Source organism: Crocodylus porosus, unplaced genomic scaffold (genome assembly GCF_001723895.1).
Source record: "Crocodylus porosus isolate Cpor-Errol unplaced genomic scaffold, CroPor_comp1, whole genome shotgun sequence".
Taxonomy (NCBI): Eukaryota; Metazoa; Chordata; order Crocodylia; family Crocodylidae; genus Crocodylus; species Crocodylus porosus.
The window spans coordinates 30,260,855-30,272,321 of NW_017728914.1; the positions used below are offsets into that span (position 1 = coordinate 30,260,855).

Genomic DNA, 11,467 nt, shown 5'->3' on the forward strand with positions numbered 1-11,467 from the left:
CCTAACAATGTAAGGGCTCAGGGAAAGCTCCCCATTGACTTCAGCTGCTGTTGAATCTGACCCTAGACCCAGGGTAGGTACAAATTAATATTTTTCTGTCTTCCAAGCATCTGGACAAAAACATGAATTGATACATAAAGACTTATCTACGGTATGAGACAGTATTTCAGTGGTGGAAGCTCAGTTTTAGGGAATTTCTGTGCAAACTGCAATATTTGTACCAGATACCATTCTCTTACTCCCTTTTGATAAAAGAACGATCCGGGTAAGGCATATGTAAGTGGATGGTAGACTATGCTACAGTAAAAGCTGAATTATAAATAAAATCTCCCCAAACGGATACATAATGTAACATTCACACTATCTGTAAATAGCATTAGTCTCATCATAAAATATTACAGCGCTAATAGGAAGCCTACCAGAGCGACCAGATTTAGTTATTGAAAGCAAGGGTTCTGGCACCATTTTCACTGGCTATATTTATAAGCCTCTCCTTAATGAATTTTACTTACAGTGAATGACTGTATGCTGTGTGAATGCATAATTGACCATTTGCAATCATGGTGTCTAGAAAATAAGGAATGAATGCTATTAAGAGCATGCTTTGGAAACCTTTCTTTTTGCTTCTTGACAGGATAGAGTTGCTACATGAATTTAGCATCTGCTGTAATGATTTGTTACCACTCTGAAATGGGGAAGTTGTTGGCGATGGTGGCAGTAGTACTAGTTGTTATAAAAATAATACCAACAACAATGATTAGCACCCTTGTCTGGTTTAGCTCTTTTTTAATCAACATAAAAAAAATCTAGTCATTTCTTAGTATTGCACAGTATTGTGCTGTATGTATTGCACAGTAATTTTTTTTGTTGTGGGGGGAGCCTTCAAGTAACATATTTCACAATGGAAAACACAACTAATGATTATCCTTTGCCTGGAAAATTGGATACTCTAGATAAATGGGGACAGTGGATGCACATAACTAGGGAAGAGTGAAATTTTCAGTCTCCCAAGGGGCCCTAGATGTCCAGTTTCCATGTATAATTTAACAGGAATCGGGTGACCACATCCTACAGGCAGCTTTGAAAATCTCAGTGCAAAGGTTTATATCTGCAACTGTCCAAGAGGAGAAGGTTGATCGTTATGGGAGACAATGCATTCGTATTTTCAGTGGAACGGAAGGGACTCGCAGAGACCCATAGAACTAGGAGGGCTTCAGGAGGGTGGGACGGATCTCAAGAGTCATCTTGTCCGAACACCTGCATGAATTCAGGGAAGCTATTCCTAAACTGTCTCGGTCAAATGCTCTTCCACCTTCCTTTTGAAAACCTTAAATGAAGGAGATTCTACAAATTCCCTAGGCAGCCTGTACCACTGCCTCACTGTTCGCACATTAAGGCCACTTTTCCTGAGTTAACCTAAATCTGCTTTGCTGAAATTTAAAACTATTGCCTCATTTTCTGCCCTCTGTAGCAAGGAAGAGCCACTATTCTCCTTCTTCTTTATGATAGCATTTCAAATATTTGAAACCTGCTATCATGCCCCCCTAAATTACTTTTTGCCCAGGCTACATTTACCTAGCTCTCTCAGCCTTTCTTCATATGTCTTACCATCTAAATCCCTCTATCACTTTTTCTGCCTGCCTTTGGACAGCCTTCTCCACGTCCTTCCTAAAATGTAGAGTCTAGCACTCCACACAATACTCTAGCTAAAGCCTAACCAGTGCCTTACCTCCCATGGCTTACACCTGTTAATGGACCCCAACATTACATTTGCTTCCTTTGTGCGATTCATGTTGAACCTGTCATCCACCAAGACCCCCAGAACCCTCAAATAAAACCTAGCTACCATATTCTTTAAAAACAAGGATAACAATCCTGCTCTGTGATGCACAGGTAGGATAAATGGGTGGAGGAAAAGAACATAAGTCTCTCTTCAGTGACTAATCAGGCTTCCGTCTTTCCAATGACCTTCGATAACCTCTATTGGAAAATAATTGTTAACTGAGATTATATGTTTGTACACAAGGAGACTCTATTTAAATGTATGTTGCAATCTGAGTCCTTCTTTCCCCATCTCGCTGTACAGTTCAATTATTAAATAATTGAAAATTTGACTTGCTGACAACCCCCAAAATACCAAAACCAAAAGTGGAAAAAAACCCATATTTCAGTTTGAATTAAGATTATGATCAATAATCAATGATCAATGATCAAGATTATGATCAATAAGCTTTTTCTTCTGCTTGTTAAAAAATAATTGGAAAGAAATTTCAAAATCATAGAAGCACAGAAATATAGGGCTAAAAGAGGTTTCAACAGGTCATGAACTACAATTCCTTGCTTAAGGCAGGATGGTCTGCTTAAACAGGTCTCAGAGAGATGTTTGTCTGATTTCCAGGCTTCCACCCAAACACATTCAGTGACCGAGACTCCACGGTTTCTTTATATAGCCTCTTCTGGTACTTAATCACTGTCATAGAAAGTTCCTCCTGCTATCTAACCCTGCTACAATTCAAACCCAATATTTCTTACCCTAACCCTGTGAACACAGAGAACAATTGATCACCACTACTGAACAGAGTGGAAGAATCAATTCATGCCGCTTGCATACAACATCACAATATTTCATTATACTGCTGGCTTTTTTTCTTTCTGGAACAATTTTCCATGTAGACTCCTCCTTTTTTGCAGTACCTGCAGCAAAGCTAGTTGTTCCCCATTCTACATTTGTGCATTTGGTTGTTTCTTCCTAAATATATTACTTTGCGTTTCTCTGTACTGAGCTTTATCATATTTTAATTGAGACCAGTTGTCCAGTTAATCATTTTGGTTTAGATCGTTTTGACTATTACTCCTATGTTCTCAAGTGTCTTGAACCCAGCCCTGCTTGGTATCTTCTGCAGATCTACTAAGCATATATTCAAGACCACCTCTTAAGCAATTAATGAAGATATTGATCAGTAATAGACCCAAACTGACTTCTTGGGAAATCCACCCGATACCTCTTCCCAGTTTGATAATGGGCTGTGGATGACTACTTTTTGAGCAGAGTTATACAGCTAGGTATGTACCTACATCCTATTGTAGTTCATGGAGACAGGATTTCTTCAGTTTGCGTATGAAATAAAGTCAGTCTGAATAAAAAAATGAATCAAATTCTTTCATTTTGAAAATGTTTCATTAACATTGATATTTTTAAAAACATTTATTGTTTCTATATGAGCAATTTGATGAAGCAAAACCAAAATAGAGAGATATTTTATTACTGAATCTTCTTTCTTGGCTTAAAAAAAAAGGTTTGGTTGAAATTCTTGCAATTCCAGTAAAACAATCCCAATGTATAGCAGCACATACAAAACTTGTTCTGAGGGGTCTCATGAATGGGAACTCTATGTTTCCTTTTTTTTAATGTGTTGCTGCACAGGTACATTTTTTTGCTAAAAAGCCTGTCTCAGTGCAAAACCTGCAGCACATTTATTTCATTTAAAAAATCTTGATATACCTCGAGTGATGATTTACATTTTAATATGCTGGATACATCTCTTCTGTTGTTGTACTTGAAACAGAAGCAGAGAACTCTCATTAATGCTATTAGGACTTGTAAATTGTAATACTGCTGATAAAGCATTCTCAGCCCTGTGGTCTGGAAAATAAGGAGAGGGTACAGGTCAGCTAAAAGAGACTTTATAAAACAGAGATATTTGTAGAGAAATCACAAACCTTACCTTTGATTATACAAACAATTGCAAAGCAATGTTACATACCGGTAAATAAAATCAGGGAATAAAAGCCAACTCAAAATCAGATTATCAAAAGCAATTATATTCAAGTTTAGAGGTCTTCCACCATACTCTTACTATTTTGCAATCTTCAATCTTCACTTATTCCTACATTAAACAACAAAACAAGCTATTTATGTGCTTTCTAATTATGGTACAAAAATAGTCCTTATAAACAGAAAACAACAAGCAATAGGTATTTTTTTCCCCTACCTATAAACATGGATGTTTGTTCACTCCTACTGGATCTGAAATATGCATCGTGCCTTGTCACTATTAAAATACACCATTTAGATATGACTGTCACAATATTTGGAATTATATTTATTCTCCCTGGATGTTATACTGTAGAAATATCTTAACTCTTCCATATGCTCCAGTGTGGATAGCCTTAGAAAAATGAGAGATAAAGGTACCTGGACTATTTAGCTTCAGTTCTAAATACAGGCAGTAAAAATTAAACAATTAGTTCATAAATATGCTAAAAGACTTCCATTAGCCCCCTGAACTAGGGTGTATTTCACAGAGTGAATGTCTGTTGGACTCTTGGCTAATCCAATTCAAACTTTTCTATCAAGATTAACATACAACTTAAAGGAAATATTGACTTTTATAGTCAACATGTGGCACTGAGAATTCTTCAGGGAACGGCACTGCAGGCATGATCCCAGCATATATACATGGATTATCTCAGCATCCTACAGGTTCATAGTTTCATAGTAGCTAGAGTCGGAAGGGACCTAGGTAGATCATCTAGTCCGACCCCCTGCCTTGGCAGGAAAGAGCACCGGGGTCAGATGACCCCGGCAAGGTGCTCATCTAACTTCCTTTTAAAAATCCCCAGGCTAGGAGCCTGCACCACTTCCCCTGGAAGCCGGTTCCAGGCCCTAGCCGCCCTGACTGTGAAGTAGCGCCTCCTAATATCTAATCTAAACCTACCCTCCGCTAGCTTGTGACCGTTATTCCTAGTCACTCCTGGCAGCACACGGGGGAACAGGGAATCCCCCAATACCTGCTGATCCCCCCTGACCAGTTTGTAGAAAAGTTAGCCCTGAAAGGGGGCACCCAGGTTTGAACTAGGGACCTCTTGATCTGCAGTCAAATGCTCTACCACTGAGCTATACCCCCTCTGAGGTTACAGCTATGTAATCTATGAGGTTACATCTCATTGGTCAACTCCTCTCATTTTGCCATGTGAAGGAATAGGTGATTGTTCATGTTGTTTTCACTTTTTATTTTCTAAATGGCTAGTGTGTTAAAAAGTTCAAATTGATCATCAGGGACAGATATTATACATAAACCAGTTTAAGTTATCAGAAACTCATTTAAACCTGTAACAGCACAGATACTCAGTGATATAAGCCAGTTTGAAAATGGCTGAAACCACTTTGAGATAAACCTGGTTGAATGTAGTATCAGACTTAACTAATTTGGGTCAAACCAGTTTATGCAATGTCTGTCCTTGTTTAAGTTAAATCACAGTCCCCCAGCATCCCGGCATGCTCTCTGGGCTGGGTGGGGCTCTCTGCTTCACAGCAGACATGGCCCCTCCCCTTTGCTCCCTAGCTGGAGCTCGGCAGAGACTGCAGGTGTCTGCCTGGCTTCCTCCTGCTCTCCTCCTCCCTTCTCCATCCCCCCTGCCTTAAACAGACACACAGCACTAGCTAGCAGACCACATGCTGGCTATGGTCTGTGCTGTAGCAGACAGGACAACGGTAGAATCAACGGGTAGCTGGTAATGTCCATCTGTTGTTTTCTTAATAGGCTGATAAACACTGAATTAGGGCTGATAAACACCGTCTTATCAAATTCCTGCTGGACTGGTCAGAAGGGGAGGGGAAGCCTACCTAATGAAAGCATCCTGTCAGGGCCTGGCCACACCCCTCTCAGTTCAGCACTGTGGAAGGGAAGGGAAGACTGCTCTAGCTTCCTCTGGCTTTTAGCCTGAGCCACTGCAGGAATTTGCCTGCATGTCTGGGATGTCTGTGCAGTTACAAAGCCTAGCCAGGTACGACTAACCTATCAATTCAGGCTCAGGCTTTTTGAATGTCTGTCCCTAGCCGAGAAAACAAGTGTCTCATGGCTGCCTTTATAGGAAGCAGACAACTTCAAAATGCAATTACTTGAATCCTGTGCTGGCAATATTGCCAGTTCCTAGAGTAGCTGCAATATGCAATGCAGCCCCAGCATTGCAATATTTACATCTAGGGAAGCACTCTTTCAGTTTCTTAACACCTCTTATTTTTTTGGAGGACGCTAAAGGGTTTATTTTATCAAATCCCAAAATACCAATAACCATCAATGTATGACATGTGCTTTGATTTGCAGGCATGAAGAGGAATGAGTAAGTCACAAAGATATTAAAAACAGCATACTTGGGATGAAAAATGTTTTTCCTTTTATTATTATTATTATTTATTCAGGGTTTTTTTCATTGGATGAGAAACATTTAATCACAGAAATTCTTGTTTCAGTGGAATCATTGGGGTACCTAACATTCAGCATGTGCTTATATACATTGTTGAACCAGGACCTGAGAGTATAATTAATCCCATATCTGAATTGCTCCAAGTTGTCCAAAACATGGGAGTATGCAGGCTCTTTCCACTCCTGTGATTTTGGGTATTGGTTTGAGCAGCTCTGGACAAGATGAATAATAGCTGAGTTTTACCCAGCACGCACAAGGAAATACACAGAGCTATGTTGGAATTCAAGGGCACTTATCTCCCTCTCCCATGTATGTTTTTACTGCATGAGCTGTTCTATTTATTGGGTAAATTTAACTCTTTAAAATAATGTACATATTTATCAATAACTAATAAACCAAGATCATCTTTGGTAGCAGTCTCATATAGCTAATATATCATTACAAATGCAATTGCCTATTTTTTTTTGTCAAAGAAACTAGCCATTTTCAGAAGGGAAGGGCTGAAGAAGAAAGTTTCTAACAACCTTTAGGTTTAACATTTTAAATCCTTGTCATCTGTCAATGATAGCCTTAATGTTACTACACTGCTGCAGTGACATTTCCTATAAATGCAGAAGGAAAATATAAACATTGTTATTCAAGGCTTATTTCACATCCTAAGAGGTGTTATAAGGTGTTACATTCTTAGCATGTATGTAGAGTCATACGAGTATGAGAAAAAAATATAAGGTGTGCGAATTTAGAAGCTATTTTAAAGCATATTCATGATGAATATTTGTAATGGTGGTTTCTGCAATATGTATATCAGAGACACTGTAGTAACATCCAGGATGTTCCAGTAAGTATCTTTATTCAATACAGAAGTTATTAGCAGAATAATATTGCTTTTGTAGAATTTGTTTTTGTCATTCAATTGCTTCCTGATTATCTAAATTATAGATACTTTATTATTGTGGCACCACCACTGGCAAAATCTCCAAAATTCGACTATTATAAAAGTCTTAGTCTGTCTGTCTATAATGCTTAATTTGCACTGTGATTGGCTGTCTCAGCAGCCAATCAGAGTGCTCTACACAGATAGAGGCAGATGGCGGAGTGCTGCCATGACACTGGTGACAGGGGCTGGAGTGGAGAGCTTGTCCTTGGAGGCAGAGAGGGACAGTGGGGACTGGAGCACCACCATAATGGAGGGGATGAAGTGGTAGGTCGAGGCCGGTGGCGCTGGCCTCTCCCCCTTGGGTCTGCTTCTTGGAGCTAGGGGCCAATGCCCCCCCCCAACAACAGCTGGCAGGGAGGGGAGGTGGTGGGGAATAGGGGAGGATGAAGGAGGGTGGAAGGGGAGGGGAGCCTACCAGTGGCTGTGCCCTGCCACAGCTGCAACTGCTGCCATGACCGCCACCATGGTCATGGGCCCTGGGCCTGGCCCAAGTGGCAGGGGAAGACTGGAAGAGGCCCTGGCCTTAGCCTAAAGTGGCAGGGGGAAGGCAGGGAACAGCCCTGGACTGAAAGGGAGCGGGGAAAGGGCCCCAGCTCTGGCCAAAAGCAGGAGGGCAGAACAGCCCTGGCCCAAAGCAGGAGCTGGGAACAGCCCAGGCCCCTGCCCAAAGCGGAGCAGGGAAATGACCCAGGCCCCGGCCCAGCCCCAGCCTGAAGTGGCGGGGGGAGGCAGGGAGTGACCCCAACCCAAGGCAGGCGGGGGGGGAGGGAACTAGACGCAGGCCTCTGTCCCCACCCATCATTCTTGACGGGCAATTTTCTAGTTATTTGATATAAATACCATGATGTATTTATTACCTATGAAGAAGACAAATAATTCATGATCTGTTTCAGAATCATGGGCAAATAGCAAACTGTATCTATAACTACCTTTCAATGACCTATATGTAATTCAAATGATTCTCATATTGCAATAATTGAGACTGTGCCTGCAGTTCTTCATACCACTTTATTTATTTTGGTTTCTTTTGTCTGTAAAAAAGTTCTCTGTGAAGAAACTTAAAAATTGCCAGAGCCTAAAGCTAGACACACATCCATAAAATAACATTCAAATCAACAAAGGACATGAAAAAGCAAGAAAATACAGCAGAAAATCATTTACTTCTTTTGGCCAAGACTTATATTCTACGTGCATATAGGTATGTAATGGGCTTTAGGGAAATACATATGCCTAGAGTAACCTGAGAAGCATATACTGAGCTTGAAAGCTTGTCCAAGTCTTTTCCAAACATGCAGTTGGTCCAATAAAAGATATCACCCACAAAAGTCCTTGTCTGTCTTATATTTTGATGTAAAGCTTTTAAATTATTCCCTTTTGAATTCTGAAAGCACATTGTCCTGAAAAAAGTGACATTTCCAAGTAAAATCATTTCTCTCATATATAGGGATTTCAAACACTTTCATTGCTCTCACAGTTCAGGAATTATTGAAAAGATCTGAAAGCATATTTAACTTTCTTCAGAAGTTTCCAGATCTTTTCCTCCAAACCTACCCAAAACAGATGATCTCCTTAATACAGTATTCTTTTGGATGAATGGTTTCAAACACGCCATCAAGAGTTTCCATGACAAAAATGGGGTGTTATAAAACCATTAATATTATACAAGGAATTTCTTTTTCCAGACAACTGTTCCTGAACTGGCAGGTTTTGGTGGAAAATGATGAGTTCTGATTTGCAGACAATGAAAACATTTCTTATTTTGTTTTTGACCAAAAAAAACCAAACAAAAAACAGTTTCTCCAACCATTTCAATGGAATCGAATTGTTTTTACCAGAATTTTTCAAGGGAGAAAATTGCTAATGGGAACTATTAATTTATGTAGTTGCACATAGCCTTTCTACATCATTCTTTGTTTAGCAAGGTAGTTATTATTTATATTATAAGTACCAAGCCACTTTTGAGGGCAGCAGAGCTGAAAACCTTATGCCTAGAGGAAAGATTATTTTAGCTAAGCATTATTAAACTTTCAATAATAGAACAGGATTGGTAAACTTCATTTTCATTTCTGGCTACCTTTGCTGTAAACTTTGAAATGCAGAATACAGCACTTGGGAGACAACAGACTCATGTATTAGCATCAATTTCTCAGAGAATCCATATGGTAACAGACATGCATAGTAGAAAAAAGACTAACTCAGTTCAGTTGACCATGCTACTTATATGAGTCTGATGGCCTGTGGCTTTGCTCTTAACAGCTCGTTGCCCACACCCATAAATCCCTCATCACTGGCATATATTGTTAGGGTAAGTTACATCTAACACACTAAAATCTGATCAAACTGACATATCTGAAAGCATCGAGTCATTTCAATCTTAAATTTTTTATTCAAAAAATCTCCCAGATTATGTAATATCAAGCTTTGTGTGGAGATACGACAGAATAAAACAGCATTTTATTCAAAGCTTAGCTGAACGCTTCTGGAGCTAAACATTCAAGTCAACAGCAGTTTTTAGATCACAAGCAACCTTATACCAATCTGTCCTAAACAGCCTCTAAGACCATAAAAAGTTGTCTGATAATCTATTTATGCTTAGCATACTGACACAGAATAAGTAAAAGCTCTGTATTTAGGCTGATGATGAGATTTCTAACCTGGATTCCAGCACACACTGTCTATATGCTAAGTAGTGTCTTGGGTTAAATTTGAAATGTACTTAAACCAAAAATGTATTAAAAATACATAGTTACTGAAATGGAGGTATTAGAGAAAAAGAATGGCACAATATGTATTTGCTGTTGCAGAATTTAATGTGATTATATGAAATGTTTCTTCATTTGGATAGAGGTGTTTTAACATTTTCTAGGGGCGGACATCCGAGGGAGAAATCTCATGTTAGTTCCTAAAGAACTTTGTGACTCTATCATGTCTGTTCAATGGGCACATTTAGAAATTTCATAGACACACTATGGCACAGTTGTCCCATATTTCTGTTTCCAAGACTGTGATCATCTGTTTCACCTGGAACACACACCAGACCAGGAGAAAATCTCCATTTCTTGATACTGCCGACTCCATATGTTACTATGGGAAGGTGCGTCTTTTTTAGGGTGTACAATATCAGTTTGTGGAGCTGGCTTTAAAATACTGGCAGAAGAGGTCATCTCCTGTGGCAGAAAAATATGATGAGCAGCAAAATGTATTAAGCCGGTTGTGTGGGGGAATATGGGCTGATGGTGTGGGAAGCTGCCTAGGAATTCAAAGGTTTGAATCTCGATGTTCTCTGCTACCAGCTCCAATTCAGACACGTTGCTTTCCCCTGCTGTAATGTTAACGTTCCTTCCCTAGCGATTCCAATTTTAACAAACTTTTTCTAAACAGAGGCCTGTTCTTCTATAGGAAACAGCCAGCAAATATTGAAGTTAAAAGCCTTATATAGAATGTATTTTGTTACGTGTTTTTCTCTAAAATATTTCTACCCCTACTCCCTTTTTATTCCATGTATGCATAGGTACTTTGCACTCTAATACATTCCCGTTTCATTTTACTGCCTATACTGTTTTCCCATTGGATATTTCTCTCTCTCATCCTCACTAATTCCTTTATTCAGTCCCTTTTAAGCAGAAACTGTATCTAATAATGTTTGGGTAGGAACTGAACTTTCAAATTCATCCTACTTGAAAGAGTTCAAAATGAGCCCTTTCCTAATAGCAGTTCAATTTCTTGCAGTATTATATTTGTCATGTAAAGTCAGTCAACTGATAAGAAAAATTATGAGCACTTTGGTGCCAAATCACTATGCTGTTATTTAGCTGCTTTTCACAGGCATTATGTCTCTGCCCAAATGAAAGTTACTAACTGTGTTTTTATTTAAATAAATGAAAAAGAGCTTTGTCTGCAAAATAAACCATTGCTTTGTAAATGACACTGTTCTCCCATTCCTACCAAAGGTATGAGAGAACATTTTTAAATGAAAGACTTCCAGAAATTATATATTTGAGTTATTAAATACTGACAAATCACCTAGAACCAGTCTTTTTTACAACCTAAAAGTTGCAAACTAATTTAAAAAGGAGACAAAAATGTTGACTATGTCCAAGTTTCAACATGAAGGGAGTCGGTATAAATTATGGTTAATTTTCAAAAATAAGAATGATTTTAACCAGACTTAAATATTTGACAAGCCACTGTGAATCTGATGTACAGTGGGCTTGCTTCAATAGTATAGTGAAACTTCCAGATTCATAGTAATCTAAAAATTATATTAAAAGTCTCAAAAATAATAAATGAAAAACAAATAAATGGAAAAATATCAACAGTTAT

At 38.9% G+C, this 11,467-nt stretch overlaps 1 non-coding gene across 1 annotated transcript; it reads right to left on the reverse strand.

Annotated features, from left to right (window-relative positions):
- Window positions 1-4,835: 4,835 nt before the first annotated feature.
- Window positions 4,836-4,907, reverse strand: TRNAC-GCA. Its single transcript has one exon. It is a non-coding gene; the product is annotated as a tRNA-Cys (tRNA).
- Between the last annotated feature and the right edge of the window lie 6,560 nt (window positions 4,908-11,467).